This window comes from Canis lupus, chromosome 9, assembly GCF_011100685.1.
Source record: "Canis lupus familiaris isolate Mischka breed German Shepherd chromosome 9, alternate assembly UU_Cfam_GSD_1.0, whole genome shotgun sequence".
Taxonomy (NCBI): domain Eukaryota; kingdom Metazoa; phylum Chordata; class Mammalia; order Carnivora; family Canidae; genus Canis; species Canis lupus.
The window spans coordinates 12430384-12448477 of record NC_049230.1 but is presented as its reverse complement, the minus strand read 5'-3'; the positions used below and the strand labels follow the sequence as shown (position 1 = coordinate 12448477).

General features: G+C 43.3%; 1 protein-coding gene across 4 annotated transcripts in view; it reads left to right on the top strand.

The window, feature by feature from the left end:
• CEP112 (centrosomal protein 112) overlaps positions 1 to 18094 on the top strand; it is a 399815-nt gene that overhangs the window by 369330 nt on the left and 12391 nt on the right. Inside the window, exon 25 of one of the 4 annotated variants that reach the window (XR_005364290.1) lies at positions 14460 to 14606. The exons of the other annotated variants lie outside the window; for them this stretch is intronic. The gene's annotated coding sequence lies outside the window, so the exon portion shown is untranslated. The remainder of the gene's footprint in view (positions 1 to 14459; positions 14607 to 18094) is intronic. 4 annotated transcript variants of the gene reach the window in all.

Here is an 18094-nt window from a genome sequence, read left to right as displayed (position 1 = left end):
TCATTTTTATTGTTTTATGTAAAGATGTCTCACACATCTTATGTTAAGTTTATTCCTATTTACTTTACATATTATGGTGCTGTTTGAAATAGTATTACTTTTAAAATTTTATTTTCTCACCATTGGTTCCTGATATATAGAAATAAAGTTGACTTTTGTGTAGTTTCCCTTTGTCATATTAAGAAAGTTTCTATTCTTTTTTTTAAAAAAGACTTATTTATTTGTTTATTTATTTTTAAATATTTATTTATTTATTATTTATGATAGACATAGAGAGAGGCAGAGACACAGGAGGAGGGAGAAGCAGGCTCCATGCCGGGTGCCCAACGCAGGACTCAATCCCGGGACTCCAGGATCGCGCCCTAGGCCAAAGTCAGGCGCCAAACCACTGAGCCACCCAGGGATCCCCAGAAAGTTTCTATTCTTATAAAAAAAATTTTCACTTTTAAATTAAAAATGGATGTTTCTTAAATGCCTTTTTTTTCCATCCTTTGAGATAGTCATACGAATTTTGCCCTTCATTCTGCTAATATAGTGAGCTTCATAGGTTAGTTTTCTAATGTTGAATCATTAGTGTTGTGTTCCTAGAATAAGCCCTTTTTGATCAAGATGACTTATCCCTGTTTATCTTTCAATGAATTTCAATTTGCCAATATTTTGTTTAGGGTTTACATCTGTGTTTATGACTGAGATTAGCCTATGGTTTTCTTTTATTATAATGTTCATATTAGACTTTGGTATCAAAGTTTGCTGTCCTCATAAAACAAGCTGGATATCCTCTCTTTATCTGTTTCCTGGAAGAGTTTGTCTAATACTGATATTATTTCATCCTTAAAATGGTAGATGAAGCCACTGGGGCTTAGAGTTTTCTTTGTTGGAAGATTTTCAGTTAATTGTGTATATACTTTCTTGAGTGGTTATAGTATCAGATTTTCTATTTTAATGTCTGCCTGATTCTTCTCTTTTTGAGATGATAATTGTATTTATATTAGACCTTCTAATTTTGTTCCATATGTTCTGTATTTATTCTGGATATTTTTTCAGCTTCTAGTTCACTAATTCTTTCCTTAACTGTGTTTAATCTGCTGTTAAACCCGTTCTTAATTTTGGTTATTATATTTTCCAGAGCTAGAATTTTACTTAGTTTTTTTTTAGTTTCCTGCCCTGTGCTGAAGTTCACAACTGTTTTTATTTTGTGGAACATATTTATCTCAGTTCTTTTAAAGTCTAAGTCTGATCATCATTATGTGGAATTCACATGGATCTTATTTTATTGCCTTTGTTTGTCTTGGCTTTTGGTCATATTGTCTTTCTTTCTTGTGAGCTGGCTATTTTTGATTGAGTGCCAGATATTTTATATAGAACTTTATAGAAATAATTTGAGGCCTACCTAGAATGATGATAATTTCCTCCATAGATAATTTGCATTTGCTTCTAGGTAGGCAGGTAGTGGCCTTGCTATGGTGAATAATCCTTTTAATCCACTTTCAGGGATTGAGATGATTTGAAGCTAGACCTCAAATTTAGAGAGAGCTTATCTATTTCCAGTTTACTCCTTCTCATAGGGGCTAGCCCTTTGAGATCTACCCAAAGCAAGGGATTTTTACCAGGCACTCCCATTTAGTGAGACCTGGATTGCAATTTGTGTCTCCATGGCTTTTTTTTTTTTTTTTTTTTTTTTTTGTGAGGCTGTTAAAAGATCTGTTCAGCTTCTCAGCCTCTTACCAATGACTCCAGAGTTGGCAAAGGCCACTACATTAAAATATTCCAAATGCCAGACTTACAAGTTCTCTTGATAGCCATAATTCTAGGATCTTGGTCCTATAATTCTTCCCTGCCTTGTTAGTTCCCTAAACTTTGAAACAGACTTAGTAGAGAATTATGTAAGTGTCCATTACTAGAAGTGGAAATCCAGTATTTGCATTTCTGTGAGTTGCTTAATGACATTCATTGCTAATTTGTTCTATTGATTTGTTTCTCTAATTTGACCTATAGAAATTAATTTTCTTACATATTCTGTATCTTAGTGGTATGGTAAACTGCAAATACTTTCAGTTGCTTCTTCTTTAATTTTGTATTCAATATTTTAATTTTTTTGAGAACATTGTTTTTCATTTTTTCTTTATGGTTTCTAAGTTTGCCTGGGAAGGTCTTCCCTACCCTAATATTATAAAATATATTCTCTTTGTAAATGTAGTTAAAGTTACTAATCACTGACTTCAAAAGAGGGAGTAGGCCCAATCTAAACCCATGATTGGGCATGGGTTAAGGGCATGCGAACTTTCTCTGGCTGGAAGCAGAAGGGATGTGACAGGAGAGGAGGTCAGAGAGATTGAGAGATTTGAAGTTTGAGAAGGATCCAGTGCACTGGTGCTGATTAAAATTGGAGAGGGCAATATGAGGTGGTCTTCAGGGGCTGAGAGAGGCTGCCAGCTAACCATCAGCAAGACAGTAGCGACATCAGCCCTTATAGCTGCAAGGAACTTGAATTGTGCCCCAAACCTGAATGAGCTCAGAAATAAATACTCTCCCAGAACCTCCAGATGAGAGTCTAGGCTAGCCAACACCATGATTTTAGCCTTGTGATACCAGAGCAGAGGAACCAGGTGAGCCTCTTGAGACTTGTGATCTATAGAACTGTAAGATAATGAATTTGCATTGTTTCAAGCTGCTAAATTTATGGTAATTTGTTAGAGCAACAGTAGAAAGCTAACACAGGGATCTTACCTTTTTAGTTTTATTTCCAAATAGATAGCCAATTATTATTTTTTTAAAGATTTATTTATTTATTTATTTATGATAGACATAGAGAGAGAGAGAGGCAGAGACACAGGAGGAGGGAGAAGCAGGATCCATGCAGGAGCCTGATGTGGGATTCAATCCCAGGTCCCCAGGATCACACCCTGGGCTGCAGGCAGCGCTAAACCACTGCGCCACCCGGGCTGCCCTAGATAGCCAATTATTGATCACATTTATTGACTAAGATATTCTTCCCCCTTTTATTTGAAATGCTACCTTCGTCAAGAATAAAATTTTCCATATATGCATGAATCTGTTTGGGACTTTGTATTTTTTCTTATTCATCCATTTCCTATGCCAGTAAGAGTCTTTTTATTATTATTGAGTCATTTTTATGGTGCTTAAGAGCATGAACTCTGGAACCACAGTGCCTGGGTTCAAATCCCAGCTCTGCTACTTCTACTTACTCGCCCTGGGACTTCAGACAAGTTACTTTACTTTTTTGTCTCAGTTCCCCCATATTGAAAATGGGTTGGTAATAGTACCCACCTTGTAAAGTTGTGAGAATGGTCAGTCATTATAAGTAACATCTTTAGAAACTATAGAGAAGTAGAAACTTTAGAAAAGTATCAGTACATAGTACCTATTATCTCTAGGGAAAGGTTCCCCTTAAGACCTCTTTTTAGAATTGCCTGAGTCATTCTCAAGCATTTACACTTTCATGTGAATCTTAGAATCATCTTGCCAACTTCCATTTTGTAAAATTCATGGGATTGGTTGGCTGGAACTGCATTGAAGTCATGTGTTAGTCTGGGAAGAACTAACATCTTTGCAATATTGAGTTCACTTATTAGGAACTTCACATCTCTTTGCATTTCATTATGTCTTTAGTGTCTTTCAGTATAACTGAAATTTATCTTTTTATAGACGTTGTACAATTCTTATTAAATATATTCCCAGGTATATTATGGCATTTTTTCCATGGGTTTTCCCCATATATTCTCTAAACAGTCATGACTCATGTTTAGGAAAATGTTCATGTTTTGTTTGTATATATCCAGCTAACCAGAACTATTCTCAACCTTAATGCTATTGAATTTTCAGTTGATTTCTTTAAAAATTTAAGCACATTTTCAGTTGATTTCTTAAATTTATCTAAGTAGGCAATTATAGTGTTCCTTAACAAATAATTTTGTGTTGGGGCACCTGGGTGGCTCAGTCAGTTAAGCCTCTGCCTTCAGCTCGGGTCATGATCTCAGGGTCCTGGAATGGAGTCCCTCCTTGGGCTCCCTGCTCAGTGGGACGTTTGCTTCCTTCTCTCCCTATCCCCCTACCCCCACTCATGTGCTCATTTTCTCTTGCTCTCTGTCAAACAAAGAAGTAAAATCTTTAAAAAAATAAATAATAATTTTGTGTCATCCTTTCCCTCTTTCATCGATATTTGATTTTTTTATTGCCCAGATGAGGCCTCTAGTTCAGTGCTGAGGAGCAGCAATGATAGAATTTGTCCTTGTCTTTTAGTTGTTTTTAATGAGAATGCTTCTTAGGTCTCATACAAGTACTCTGGTTTCTGAGAGCTTCTGATAGTTACTGTTTGTGGGGTTGAGACACATCACGTTCATTGTAATTATGTCCATGTTTTGTCCTTCCCACTAGGCTAAGACTCCTTTAAGGGCCAAGTGTATGTTAGAGTAGGAATACATGCATATACTGAGATCGTGTGTGTGTGTGTGTGTGTGTGTGTGTGTGTGTGTGTGTGTGTGTGATATCTGCCTCATAGTCAACTTTCAGCACAGAGAAGAGTTTATCTCCACTTGGTATAGGACATTTGCACCAATTAGACGGACATACAGAAAGCCTCAGAGTCCTCCTGTACATGCAAGATAGAAGTACCTCTGCCTTCTGATTTGTCCTGTCATCAGCCACGAGTGACTTCTCGGCCCACTCTTATTATACCAGTGGGGTCTCTGTGTAAGACCCTCATCTCTAAGGTGTAGAATCCCCTGTGTAGGAGTCAGAGGGCACTTCTCCCCTTACTGCATATCCATGCTCCCTCCCTACTCCCCCCCTTCTGGAGCCCTTAGGCCACTGTCAGGGGGAATCTGTGAAGCCACCCTGTGGTCTGACCTTCAGATTCCTGGCCCACTGACTACTGTTTTCCTTTTTTGCCACCTGCTTACAGTATTTCTCTTTTCAACCAGCTGCATGCTGTTTGTTTTACTCACCCCCATGTGGCCAAACAACCTCAAAGAACATCTGAAAAATGCATTTCCCTTTAGAAACAGTAGTAGACATTGCTTATGTTGTATTTCTTATGTTAATATATTATATCTAATATTTTCTTTATTTCTTTATAATAATAAGTTTTTCTTTCAAGGACCGTAAGATGAGTTAATTCCCCAATCATATACATTGGTCTTAATCTTGGTACCTGCCTCCACACAGCGCTTTGTGCAGAATGGGTATCCAACTGCTTGATCAGTGAATATGTGAATAATACATTCCATAAGTTTTTGGACTGAGTTGGCTGACAGATTTATGATTCTAAAGTAATGTCTGCTTGGTTTTCATTAATCTTTAAAACTGCTAGATATATTAACCTTTTTAGTGAAGCTTGCATATGTAAAAATGATGTTGGTTAATTGTTGCCAGTTCCACTTCTTTGTGAGCTGTGACGTTTGGGAGGATCTAAGTCTGGAGGAAGGCAAGGTTAGGTTGAAACCTGAAGTATGCATGATGTGTTGTAAAGTTGGCACTTTTTGCTATTTGGTTTTTAAACAGGTGACAAACAATGATAAAAGTGTTTGCATTTGTGTGTACAAAGATGTTGCCAGCAATTAGAAAGTTTCCTGAGAATTTAAATTATGAGTTTTAAAATTTCAACTGAGTTATAACAATACACAGCAACAGGACCCAAATAGTGAGTTGACCTGCTTGTTAGGGAAATCTAGCTATGATATCGATGCAACTATATTACGGTATAATTGGAGTATACTTTTAAAATGACAGAACACCAAAGTTTTAGGCCCTCTTTCAACCATCGATAAGCCAAATAAAGAAGAGATGCCTCACTGATGGGAGAAACAAGCTATTTTTTAACGGGAGATGGCGCCTATTCATTCAGCAAACATTCATTGAACACCTACTATGGGCGAGGCACTATTAGCCTGGAGTATAAGATGAGTGGGAGAAACTTCCCAGAAGGAGCTCATGGCCTCACAGAAGAGATTCTTGAAGTTAGCCTGTATTGGCCTGTTGACTCAGCATAATCTGATTTTTCTGCTTTGTTTTTCACCTCCCTCACAATCTCTTCTACTGACTTCTGGTCTTTGGGAGTTACCCTTTTTGTAGGTAACCTCTGCTTTCTAGTCTTTTCCTTCTTAGTTCTCACAACTATCCATTCTGTCTTCCTCAGTGATAGCATCTATCCCAGGGGCTTCAACACTCACTTATTTCAGTAACTTCCAAATTTCTATTCACAGGTGTACCTCTTTCTCAAACTATTTCTACCTGTGTAGTGACACATGCATGTTAGTCTGGCATATCAGACTCTTGGGTTGAAAGCCAGGGTCTTTAGAAAAAGAACTCCTTGCTGCTAAATCTAGGTTTTAGAGTCAATCTAAGAATTTGGGACTCTTAGTTCCTCCTCATCTTCAGGAGGAAAGAGAAATGAGTCATTAGTAATAGGCAATATGAACAGAGTTTGTCTTAAAACCAAGCAGTCAAGCTGGTAGTGTGATTTCAGTGAAGAGGGGGAAAGATTCACTGCCCTTTTCCCAAAGATGTTTGCTCTCCTAACTTGTTGAACATAAATTATTGGGGCACAATTTCAGGTATCAGAGGCCTGACTGTTTCCCAATTAGAGACATCCTACTGCAAGATATCCCTTGAACCGGTCACCTATCACAACTTACCAAAAGGCATTTGGCTAGGAAAAAGTGGTGAGAAAATGTGAACATATTGGGCACCAGAACAGGATTGGAGGAGGAGGACAGAGAAAGGAGAAACCAGGAGACAAGTGTCACTCGAGAGTTTTGCATAGTGTTGGCTTGGGAGTCAATTAGAGCCTTCTGGTGATGGGTTGGGAAAGGAGCACACTTGCTGTGATGAGCACCGGGTGCTGTCTGCACGCCTTGAATCCCTATATTGTACACCCGAAGCTAATACTGCACTGTATGTTAACTAACTGGAATTGAGATAAAAAGTTAAAAGAAGAACAAAGGGCCCCTCCGAACCTGTTCTTGGCCAACAGGGTGGTATGAACTCTTTCCGTGAATCAGTAGTGCTGAACTCTGGAAGAAGACAAACCACTCAAATTGTAGCAAAACGAGAGGAAAGGAAACCCTTCTTCTTCCACCCCAAGCCAGGGGGTAAGTGGGTTTAACCCTGCATTGTTGTCAGAGAGCACTTCCATTCCTGCTCAGTTTATATAATCCCAGGAATGCTGTGCCCCCAAAGCCACATGTAGTCAGGTGGTTTTAGAGTTTTCTCTGCCCTTGTGGTTATGAATCATATAGACCTTTAGTGCTTAACCACAAACAGAGGATTTTCCAGGTGGGGGATCGGAGTCATGAAAAGGAAACCACTAAAACACAAGTCACTGGGGTCATAAGGTCTTTTTTTGTTGAAATGGGGTGACTGCCCTAAGAATGGTGTCCCAGGCATCGCGCCCCATGAAGTGCAGGGAATAGCTCCTGCGCTAAGGCTTCCCAGGCGGTGGGAGACAATGGAGGTAGTGACCCCCGGCCAGGATGGACTCTACCTTGCCTGAGTTGTTGTGCATTCTGTTCCTTGAGGTTGTTCTAGAAATTAATTTTATTCTCAGCATACAAATAATAGAAACTGACCTTAATGTTGCTTCCATTTTTGTTTACTTAAATGTATGAAATGTAAAATATGCTGGTTCCCAAAATTAATTATCACTCTAATTCCCACTGCTAAGTTTTAGCCTCTCTTGGACTCCTTTCAATGGGCCTTTTGTTTTTGCATGAAAGTAGGAATATTTTTAAAATGCATGTTAGTAATACAATCAATTATAGAGGCATAAGAGAAAAGAACATAGGATTTTAGAGTTTTGGGGTGTTTTATTTTTTTTATTTTTTTTATTTTTTTGGCGTTGTTTTTATTTGGTTGGCTTTCCTTTTTTCTTTCTAGTACATCAGAGTGGGACCACAGTTTAAGTCAATCCTATAACAGATACCAAAATATCCTTTTATTCCCTTACCCCATGGCCCTGAAGTTGTGATTACTCTCTGTAATTCCTTGGGCTTCTACATTTGGTTCCCTGGACATTTTCCCAAGCTTGTTCAACCATTAGCCTTCTGGACTTCTGGGTTTAAGTACTGTCAGATCAGATTTAAATCATGTGTTGAGGCTTGGTGGGTCCATCATTGTCCTCAATTTAAGAAGCATTATAGAGGTCACGACATTGCTACAAAGAAGGTGGCACTAATCCTTCACTTTATAAAAGGGAACGCTGTGGTATGCATTACACCAAAGCACCAGCCCCACCAGCACCAGAACCCAGAAAGCCAGCAGCACACTCATTTCCTCTGCTCTCACTGTGTACTTCCAGGGATGGGTAGTACAAAACCAGATGTCAACTATTTTTCAAATACTCCTCTCTGACTTAGCATTGAATTTCCCTGAGACCAGATGCCAGTGTTTAAATAATATCCTGAAGGATCCAAAGAGAAGGAATTACTCATCGTGTTTCATTCATATAAAATCTGAAATAAAGGGGAGAAAAGTACAAAAAAACCAGAATACCTTGAGTATGTTTTGCCAGACTCATAATTTGAAAAAAGATTGCCTCGCTTACGAAAGCTCAGGAGTGAAGTGTTCTTTTTCTTTAATTATCAATTGAGCCTCTCATTACTTGTTATTAGTGCTTTCTCGTAAAAACGAAAGCAATTTTTCTTGTAAGGCAGTTTGGTTACGTTTTCAGGAGATGGGGCAACACTTGCTTCAAAGTGGCACTGTCCTCAGTCACTTCCACTTATTTTATCGATTTCTGCCTTGCTCTCTGAAACCACTGCTTTGATGGTCTGCATCACACAGCAAATAACCAAACCCCTTGTGTTTGAATAATTCCTTTCCGTGGTGCTCCCCAAGGTAGTACCAAGAGCTTCACTGAGCACAGGTGCCATTAGGGCCTGAAGGGCCCCAAGGCCAGTCATGGGCAGGTCCTCAGCAATGTTGGCTGCCGGGTATGTAGGTCTCTTATAAGATAGAAGTTGTGTGAAAGGGCCCACCACAACGTAAAACAGAGGCCAGTAGAAGGTACACTGCAGTTGAATAATGTGACTTTGTGGTTGACCCTATCAAAATAATGTGCGTGTGTGCATGTGTGTTATGGTTGTTTACTTTCTGCAGCAGCAAGAGAGAGTCTCTGAATGGGGAGAGCAGATGGTGGGCAGTACCCAGAGCTGGGGATTGGCCCAGAGCACCCAACAACATCAGATGATAGCATGTAAAGCCTACCTTAATTCGGCAAGAGAGCTCACGCAGGAACTAACCCACTAATTTGGAAAGTAGGGAGGCTTGGGGTGACCAGAGTTGGAATGCAGGTAACAGGAGGGCAGGAGGTAAGATACGTGGAGGTGTGGAAGGTGGTGCAGGGGGTGGGGCAGATGTCTGTGCCCCAGGATCCAGTAGGGTCAGTGGGGTGTGGTGGCTTTTAAATAGTGGCCATCCTCATGTCATCGTTGCTGGCTGATTGGTTGGGTCAGCTCGTCGGTGCAAAGTCAGGAGCCTTGGCAGAGAATCTCGGCCCCTGTCAAATAATCCATTAGAAATAGTTGGTTGAATCTCACACCGGTTTAAACAGTAAGAATGTTTTGGTTCCTGTAACTGAGAAGTAGTATTGGCTTCAAAGGAGGCTTAATCCAATTACTCAAACTATGTGACCAAAAGCCAGTTCTCTCTCCATTTGTTAGCTCTGCATCCCTATTGTCCGCAGGTTATCCCTCTCGTGGTTGCAAGCTAACTGCTAGCAGTTCTGGGCGTGTGTGTCTAGGCTCAAATCAGCCAAAAAGAGAAAGTTCCCCTCCACAGCAGCGGGAGTCTTGACTCAGTTTCATTGGCCTCAAGCTCTAATTCTAGCAGGGCCTGGAGCAGAAGGCAGAGGGGAAAGGCAGTTCATACAAACCAATGGGGTTAATGAAGCAAACCACCATTGCCTGGGGCCTGCGGCCTGGGGCCACTGGCTACTAAGTCCACAGGCTGCTGGGCCTCAGCTACTAATGTGTCTCCTGTCCTTACCTGCATTGTCCCAGCAGCTCATAGGGCTGAGCAGGCCAGTGTAAGGGCCCAGTGGCTCAAGTAGAGTGAGGATGAAAAGCCCCCAGAGTGTGGTATTTTTAAATTTAAAAAATCGTTAAAGTAAGGTGGTACTGGGACACCTGGGTGGCTCAGTCAGTTAAGCATCTGAGTCTTGATTTCAGCTCAGGTCAGGATCTCAGGGTGCTGAGATGGACCCTGCATCTGACTCCGAGCTGGGCATGGAGTCTGCTTGAGACTCTCTCTCCCCCCATGCTGTCCCCCCACTCTCTCTTGCCCTGGCACTCTCTTAAGGAAAAAAAAAAACCCGAAGTGGCATTACAGCATTATGTCTCCCCCAAATTCTTGTGTTTGAAGCCTGAAGTCCCAGTGTGATGGTATTTGGAGATGGGGCCTGTGGAAGGTAGTTGGGTTGGGGATGGGGTTAGTGCCCCTGTAAGAAGAGACAGGAGAGGTCTGGCTCACGTCCACCGTGTGAGGACACCACGAGAGGGTGACTGGCCCTGAGTCGGCAGGAGGGCTCTCACCAGATCCTGATGCTGCTGGCGCCCTGGTCTTGGACTTCCCAGCCTCTAGAACCATGAGGAGTAGATGCCTGTCGTCCAAGCCACCTGGGCCATGGAATTCTGATACAGTAGCCTCAGCTGACTGAAGACCAGCTGGGACTGAGAGGCCAGAGGAATCAGGATCATCCATCAGTGAGGACAGAGAGCCTGGACTGCGTCAGCGGATTGAGAGGAAGCCTGTGCTTGCTGCTGCCTCGGCCTCTTCCTCCTCCTCCTCCTCCTCCTCCTCCTCCTCCTCCTCCTCCTCCTCCGTCAGTGACTCCTTACAGTGTCTCATCACCAACACGTGTGACTTCTCTTCCACTTTGTCCTTCCCTCCCCACCTCCCACCCTCCTGGCTGTCACCTTTGTTTGAATCCGAATCAACTCAAGTTGGGAGGAAATGGCCTCTTGCCTAGCCGGTGTCTCTGCCTCCATCTCTGACTCATCTTCCCTAAATACCACTGCTGCTGTGTTTTCTCCTGCTAGAAGAGACCACCGGCTCACGGTCTCGTATCAGACTTCTCTGCCCGCTTCTGAGGGCTCTGGTGGTCTGGAGGGCTTGTCCAGGCTTGTGTCCAGGCCCCCAGCCCCCATGGGCTGGCCTCCGCCCGGCAGGCCTCCACTCCCACACAAGCCACGCTTCCTGGTGCCACAGCACACAGGGTATTTCTCTTCACCTGCAATGTCCTTTTGCCAAATCACCACCCATCCAACTGCTGTTCACCTTTCGGGGTATAGCTAAACACCCACCTCCTCCCCTCTGACCTTCCAAACTGTCCCACGCCACAAAGATCTCGTTCCAAGCTTCTATTACACTCAGGGTCCCCGTAGCTGAAAGTGTAATGTTTGTGGGCTAATTCTGTTTCCCAACAAAAGTGGAAGACAGGATTGGAGACAGGATTTGATTCCTCCTCTGTGTTCCTCCTGGAGCATAGGCTAGGACTGAGAATGATTTAGGGGTTCAGCATTGATTAGGAGAGGTGAAGAGGGAACACTGGCACGAAATGTCAGCCCCCAGTCCTGAGCACACTGGAGGCCAGACTTCCTTGAGTCGGCTCCTCCCATCCTAGTGGATCTCCGCCTGACCTCCCACTGGGCCCTACATCCCATTGGCATGGAATCATTTAAGTGAAGATGTAAAGGTTGCTCCAGAAATCCTGAGACAGTAGTTTAAAGGCCCCTGTGCCTAAGACTAGCCTCCCTTTGATACGTTGCACACATAATCCTTCTATAGCCACACTGGCTACCTGCCTTTCTCCCAGGCTGCTTCTGGTTCCCACATGCCAACCAACGGCACAGTGGAGCTACATGAGTAGATTATATTAAAAATTTCAGCTGAATCTTCTGAAAGTTCTCATTCCACCAAACATTTGCTCTGCCTTAAGGGACATTTAAAATATATATTAACGTAAGTTTGCGATCAACAGCCCTTATTTTTCCAGGATCACTGGACCTGACAACAGTCACATAAGCCACTTTTACAGGCCCTTGGGCCCACCTGTCAGGCTATTTAAAGTCTTCTTTGAAAAAATAAGATGTTAAGGCCAGGAGGAAGCAAGATTAATTTTCTCAAAGAAAATCTATCACAAAAAGATTTTCTCGAGGCTGGAAAAAAAAAATGTTAGCATAATGCAAGATAAATGGTATCCTTATCCCCCAAATCTCAGACTTTCTGCTGCCACCATTGGTTTTAAATATATGTACAAGATAAAGAGGGAAATGAAATGGCTCTGGAGTTCTGAGCGACCCACTCGGGCACTGGAGCCCCACAGAAAGATCTGATAACGGCCTACAGTGCTTGGAAATACATAGCAAAAACAAAACCTCGCGGATTCAATCAGAATTAGAAACGACACTCTTTCTGTTTGTTTTCACATATAAATGAGGTAGTGGAAATGCCCGCTATAATATATTTTGCCTTGAGGGCCAATAAACATAAAGAATAACATTAGTCATAATATCAGCACCAATGTTTAGGAATTTTTTTCTAATTTTAAACAGTGATTTTTCTCTGTCATTGAAGTAAAGAAGAAAGCTGTCCTGATGAGGAGCCCTCAGCCAGCAACGGTTGTCGAGAGCTTTTTTCCCTTTGTGTTTTGACTCTCCGCCGTGAATTCTTTTCAGACATCATCAGAATATGTTTCTAGATTTCAGTACATTTTTAATATTAAAGAAATGTCTTCAACTGAAGGAACAAAATCTTCCTGCTCTTTACTTGACCTTTGTTGGTTTGATGTGTTTTAAAAAAAGATCTGGGCAACAGTTTTATAAAGAATGCACCGAGACATTCCTGGAAAAGCACACCAATGAAAATAATAATGAAAAAAAGATTAGAAGAGGAAGCCTCTTGCTCAATCTAACGTACTGCTAATCTCCCCACAGTTTTTTAGGGTTGTGCCAGTTTTATTGAAGACAGGAACAACGTACCCAAGTTTTTAAAAGATACTTGAATGTAACTGTTTCTAACAGCAATTTTACTTTCACACATGTCCCAGTAGACCAAGCCAAGTTATTATTCCTCCCAGTTTGTCTGATTTATAAAAACAGAAATGCCAGTCTCTCTCAGACTGAACGTGAGCTGCTCTCTAGCCATGTCTGCACCTGACCTAGAGCAGGCGGGGAGCCCAGATGCTTACAGTCGGGTATGTTCTGCTTTGTGCAAACTCCAGCCAGCATAAGAGGTGGGCAAAAATGCCTTTATGTTGGCAAAAACAATCCTTAGGATGTTTTCAAGTATCAGCTCAATAACAATGCAATCTTCTTTTCTTTTCAAATACCATTGATTTCCAGTAAAACAGAGAACCTACCCTCAGGGGACCCACAGTCTAATATGAGGGAGGAGTGCATAAATAACTGTCGTGTGACCATGAAGAAAAACAGAGGTTCTGGGGTAGAAAGACCTGGATATGGGTCCTAGTGCACTTGCTAACTAGCTGTGTGCCTTTGAATAGAGAGGAGCCGCTCTTGGCCTGTTTCTTTGGATTTTAATAGCCATAAAGATACCACGTGGAATTGGTAGGGAGAGGAAATAAAATATAATATATGCAGTTGGATGCATTATGGTGCATAGTGCATAGAAGACAGTTAGGAATTCTCAGCTGGCCACCGTCACAACAGCCATAACTATTTGCTGCCTCAGACTTAGAGGCTTGTTAGAGGAGGGAGCAGGTGGCCTGAGTGGACCACTACGGAAGGGCATCCCAGAGAAAAGGTCTCTGTGAGAGCAATGAGTAGTGCTCCAGCTGGTCAGGAGGAGGAGAGAGCACAGAACACGTGCAAAGGCGTGAGGCACTGAATGGCATGTGATTTGGTTGTGGGGGGAGGGGGGATGCAAGTCCTCATGGGAGCATAAAGTGTCCTAAAAAGTTAGGCTAAGATCAGCTGAGAAGGTTCTTAGGTGACCCATGCGAACAAGGCTGTCCTTAGTCTATCAGTTTTAAAAAAAAGTCACTGACGCACCCCCCTGATTGCTCCCAACATGGTCAGATCTGCATTTTCGAGAAATAGGCAACAATGTAGATAAGCAGTTGAAGGAAAAAAAAAAGTAGAAGCAGTCTCTCCCTGTCCCTTTTATCCCCAGGTCACTGCACGACCCCCGCCCACACCTCACCCCTTGGCAGCCCCAAAGCATACCACACACGTCCACCTGGATGCTTGTGGCCCTTCCCTCTCCTGCATTCAGAAAGTCCCTACTCATCCCACAAAGTCCAAGGCCCATCTCATCACCTCTGTGAAGACTCCCATTATCCCACTTAGAAGTAATCAATCTCTCCGATTCCCGTCCTTGGCCTATTATGCTTCAATTATGTTTTTATGTAGCTCCTTTTTTACGTGTCTGATGTCAAATGTGTAAGCTTCCCGAGGACAAAAACCATTTGCTACTCCACACAGAGCTACGCGGAGTAATCACCCGGAAACGTTGGCTGGATACAGCTCCCGACCGTCGTCATTCAGAAAGCCTGAATGGAGTCTTTGGATAACTGCACGTTCCCCAACTTTTAATTGAATGAAAATTCCTTTTATCTCTGCTGTGTAAAGGTGAACAACTCATGAATTTAGTCAGTGACTGTTTACAATGGTGTTTTGAAATTTTCTGCTATGAGGTTGTGGGGTCTCTGTTCCCATTAGTTGGGAGGTAAGGGGATTCATGCACAAAATCCTCATTAGTGTTAATTGGAACTGCCTAAGTAAATCCCGGGTGCGCCAGGGGGACAATGACCGCCTTTGTATTCCTATTTTGTGTTTTGTATAGAATGCCATATCTGGCAAGACATGCCTTCTCAAACATAAGGAGATAATTGGTACTTTGAGGGAGAGATTTAACTTATTTATAATTGTCAAGAGTTTAAATATGCAGAAAAGAAAGAGCAGTCATAGCTTGCCTCTTTTGAAAAAAAAAATGCCCTCAAACCAGGTCAGAAACCTCAGACTAAATCAGATATTGGGAGTGATCTTTAAAGGTTAGATGTGGATACTCCTGTAATTTTTGCTTTAAAATAGGAAACAACATATTTATCAACAAACAAATTCCATCCTGAACTCTTTATTTGAAGCACAGTGGCTCTCAGATCTCCCAGGACTGATCCGAGGTCCAGGTGGCTTTGTTTCACATGTGGTGACAACATGGGAGGCGAACCATGGCCATGGTCCTCGGCCCCCCTGCAGCTGCCCAACCTGTGAAACCCAAGGCCATGCTCCCCACCCCCTGCCTTTCAGCCCACCTCTTCCACCATTCCTGATCTTTCTCTCATTCTACTTCACCTACACCCTGAATAGTGGAGCCCCTTGTGGATGACTCTCTGCTCCTGGGAAATTCTTAATCTCTCCTTCCCCCTTCAGAAGCCCTTCCAGTCCCCAGGCTTCACCTTGCTTCTCCAGCCAGGGCTCTCAGGCATCCATTCCCCGCCTTTCTCATAAGCTCCGTGGCATTTCCGAGCACCTCCCTGGTGTGTCAAGCTAAGTGAATACAAACCCAGACCATGTCTTCTCTCCCACCCACCTACACACAGGCTCCCTCCACCCATCACCCCATCTCTCCAGGGACATTGCTCTTCTGGGCATGTGGCTGAGGCCTGAATTCTCATTCAACTCACCTCTCACTTTTATTTTTTACAAGCCAGTTCATCATCACCATCTGTAATAGGACCTTCCTACAGCCTTGCCTTTGAACCAGAGCACACTCTCATTCTCTCTCTCTCTCTCTCTCTCTCTCTCAACTATATCACTCCAGCTGCTCCCACTGTCCCCAAGCACCAGGCTCTTCCTCTCCTGAGATTTCTTTACAACATCTCCAGATTTTCCCTCCTAGGGTCCCATCTCCCAGTGGCCCCACCATAAGTGGGCACAGTGTGGGTTCAGCTTCAGCCCTGGGTCTAGCAGTTGCTCACTGTGGGCCTGTTTCTTCATCTATGAAATGGGTGTGATATTATCTGTCTCCCATATTTAATGGAAGGATTGAATGGTGTCTTCATAACAGGTGGAAGATTAGGTATCAGTTCTTTAGTACGGTGCCTGACATGTCAGGTGTTTGTAAGTGTTGATTTGTTTATTTTCTGTTATATTCAGTGGGATGACTTTTACTGCCTTCCATAAATTCAAGATCCCAACTACCTGTTCAGCCATAGCTTTGTTCAGTCATTAGCTCATTAAAACAGTATTTGCTGAGCATTTACCATATGCCAGATGTTCCAACCTTACTTGAGTGTACAGAGAGTTAAATATCAAATGGACTCCAAAAGCCTCACCAGTAGCAGGCTCACTCCGTAAGTCCTCTTGGGTCTTCTATTAAGGAAGTCAGTTAAAAGTCTCAGGAGTCTTTCCCCTTCCTCCTTGGTTGGGGTTTCGGTCCTCTGTTGATGGACACTACCTTTTCATGAAGTCTGGCCCCACCCCAAAGGGGCAGACCCACTCTGTCTCTGAGAGGAAGACAGTGGAAACCACCCCGTCCCTCCCCAAACTGTTCTCTCCAAACCCTTTCAGAGACAGACCTTCCGAGGTGGACATATTGCTTCCCTTTAACTCCTATAAGCTCGGCCCTCCACGTGTCTCTGGCATGCACCACCCCAGGCTCCCCATTCAACCTTTCTCGGTCCCCGCCTCCAGAGTGGGTGCAGGCAGGCATCATGATCCTCTCAGGCTTCTACCATTTAATGTTGCAACCCTATAAAAAGTGTGGTTGTGCGGTGGGGGAAAGAAGCCGGAGGAGGAGGCAAACCATGGATGAAGCAGCCCCCCCCCCCCTTTCAGGGCACATCTTGGCAGCCCGGTGGGCGTTGGGGTTTGCCTCCCTCGTCCTCAGCTCCGAGGCTGGCCTGCTTATTCGTAGCCACGGTGCTGACGAAAAACTGCAGGACCATAACGACAGAATCTGCTCTTTGTATTTGGGAAAGGTTTGGTGACTCATTTATTCTGGACGTTCTGAAGACCCTGTCGTCTTAAGACAGAGACTGACTTAATAACACCTTGTGCCGTGAAGCTTGATTCATTCATTCACTTGGCAAATATGTGGTGACTTGCTGCCATAGGCCAGACCCCGAGATAACTGCTGGAGCTGCCTCAGTCAGCAGAGCGAGCACGGCCCTACCTTGCGGTCCTCAGCCTAGTGCAGGGCTCAGCCAACTTTCTGTGAAGGGCTAGACAGAAAATAGTTGAGGCTTAACCTGCGAGCCCTGGGGTCTCTGTCCAGATGGCTCATGCAAAAGCACCACAGATAGTAAGTGAGCAAATGAGCTTATCTGTGTTCCAATAAAGCTTTATTCACAAAAATAGGCAGTGGGCCAGATTTGGCCTATAGGGCAAAATTTCCTGGCCCCTGATCAAACACGCAACATATGTCACAAGTTACTATTCTGCATAATCTGCCTTGTTTCAATCAGGACTATTTCGCTTGCAAGTAACGGAAAACACAACCCAAACTGAAAAATCTAAGATCAGGGCTAGCTTCAGGGTCAGCGTGACAGAGGCCCAGTGTCTGTCTCTCCAGTTCTCAGCTCTCCTCCCTCCAGATTGGCTCCCCTCTCAGTCCAGCTTTCACTCGGGGGGTAGCAACATGGCTGTCACAACCCCAGAATGACGTCCCCTGGGTGAAGTCTAGCGGATGAGAGAGTTTGTCCCATGACTCTTGGTGACTCTGGTTACCAAGGCTGGGGTCATGTACCCAGGCCCCAAATGATCCCAGCACAAGGGGAATGTGACATGATGCCTGGCTGGGCCTTATCACATACTCCACCCTCCTACCCCCCCCATCCTGTGACCTTGGGTGGGACGGTGTGGGGGAGAGGTATATTCGAAGCCTCTCAAATGAATGCTGGAGGGTGAAACAAATATCCACTACATATATCTTGTGAAATTCTAAATGAGTACCTCCAAAGGCCACATTTGTTTATAGGAACTCTAAAATATGGTCTCAGATTTTTTTTCTATAACAGAAGAGAAAGGGTACCACTTATGTGCGAAATGTCCTCCAAAATTGTAATATTTGCCCATGTTTATTTCATGCCCCAACCTCAGTCTTCTTATCAGATATT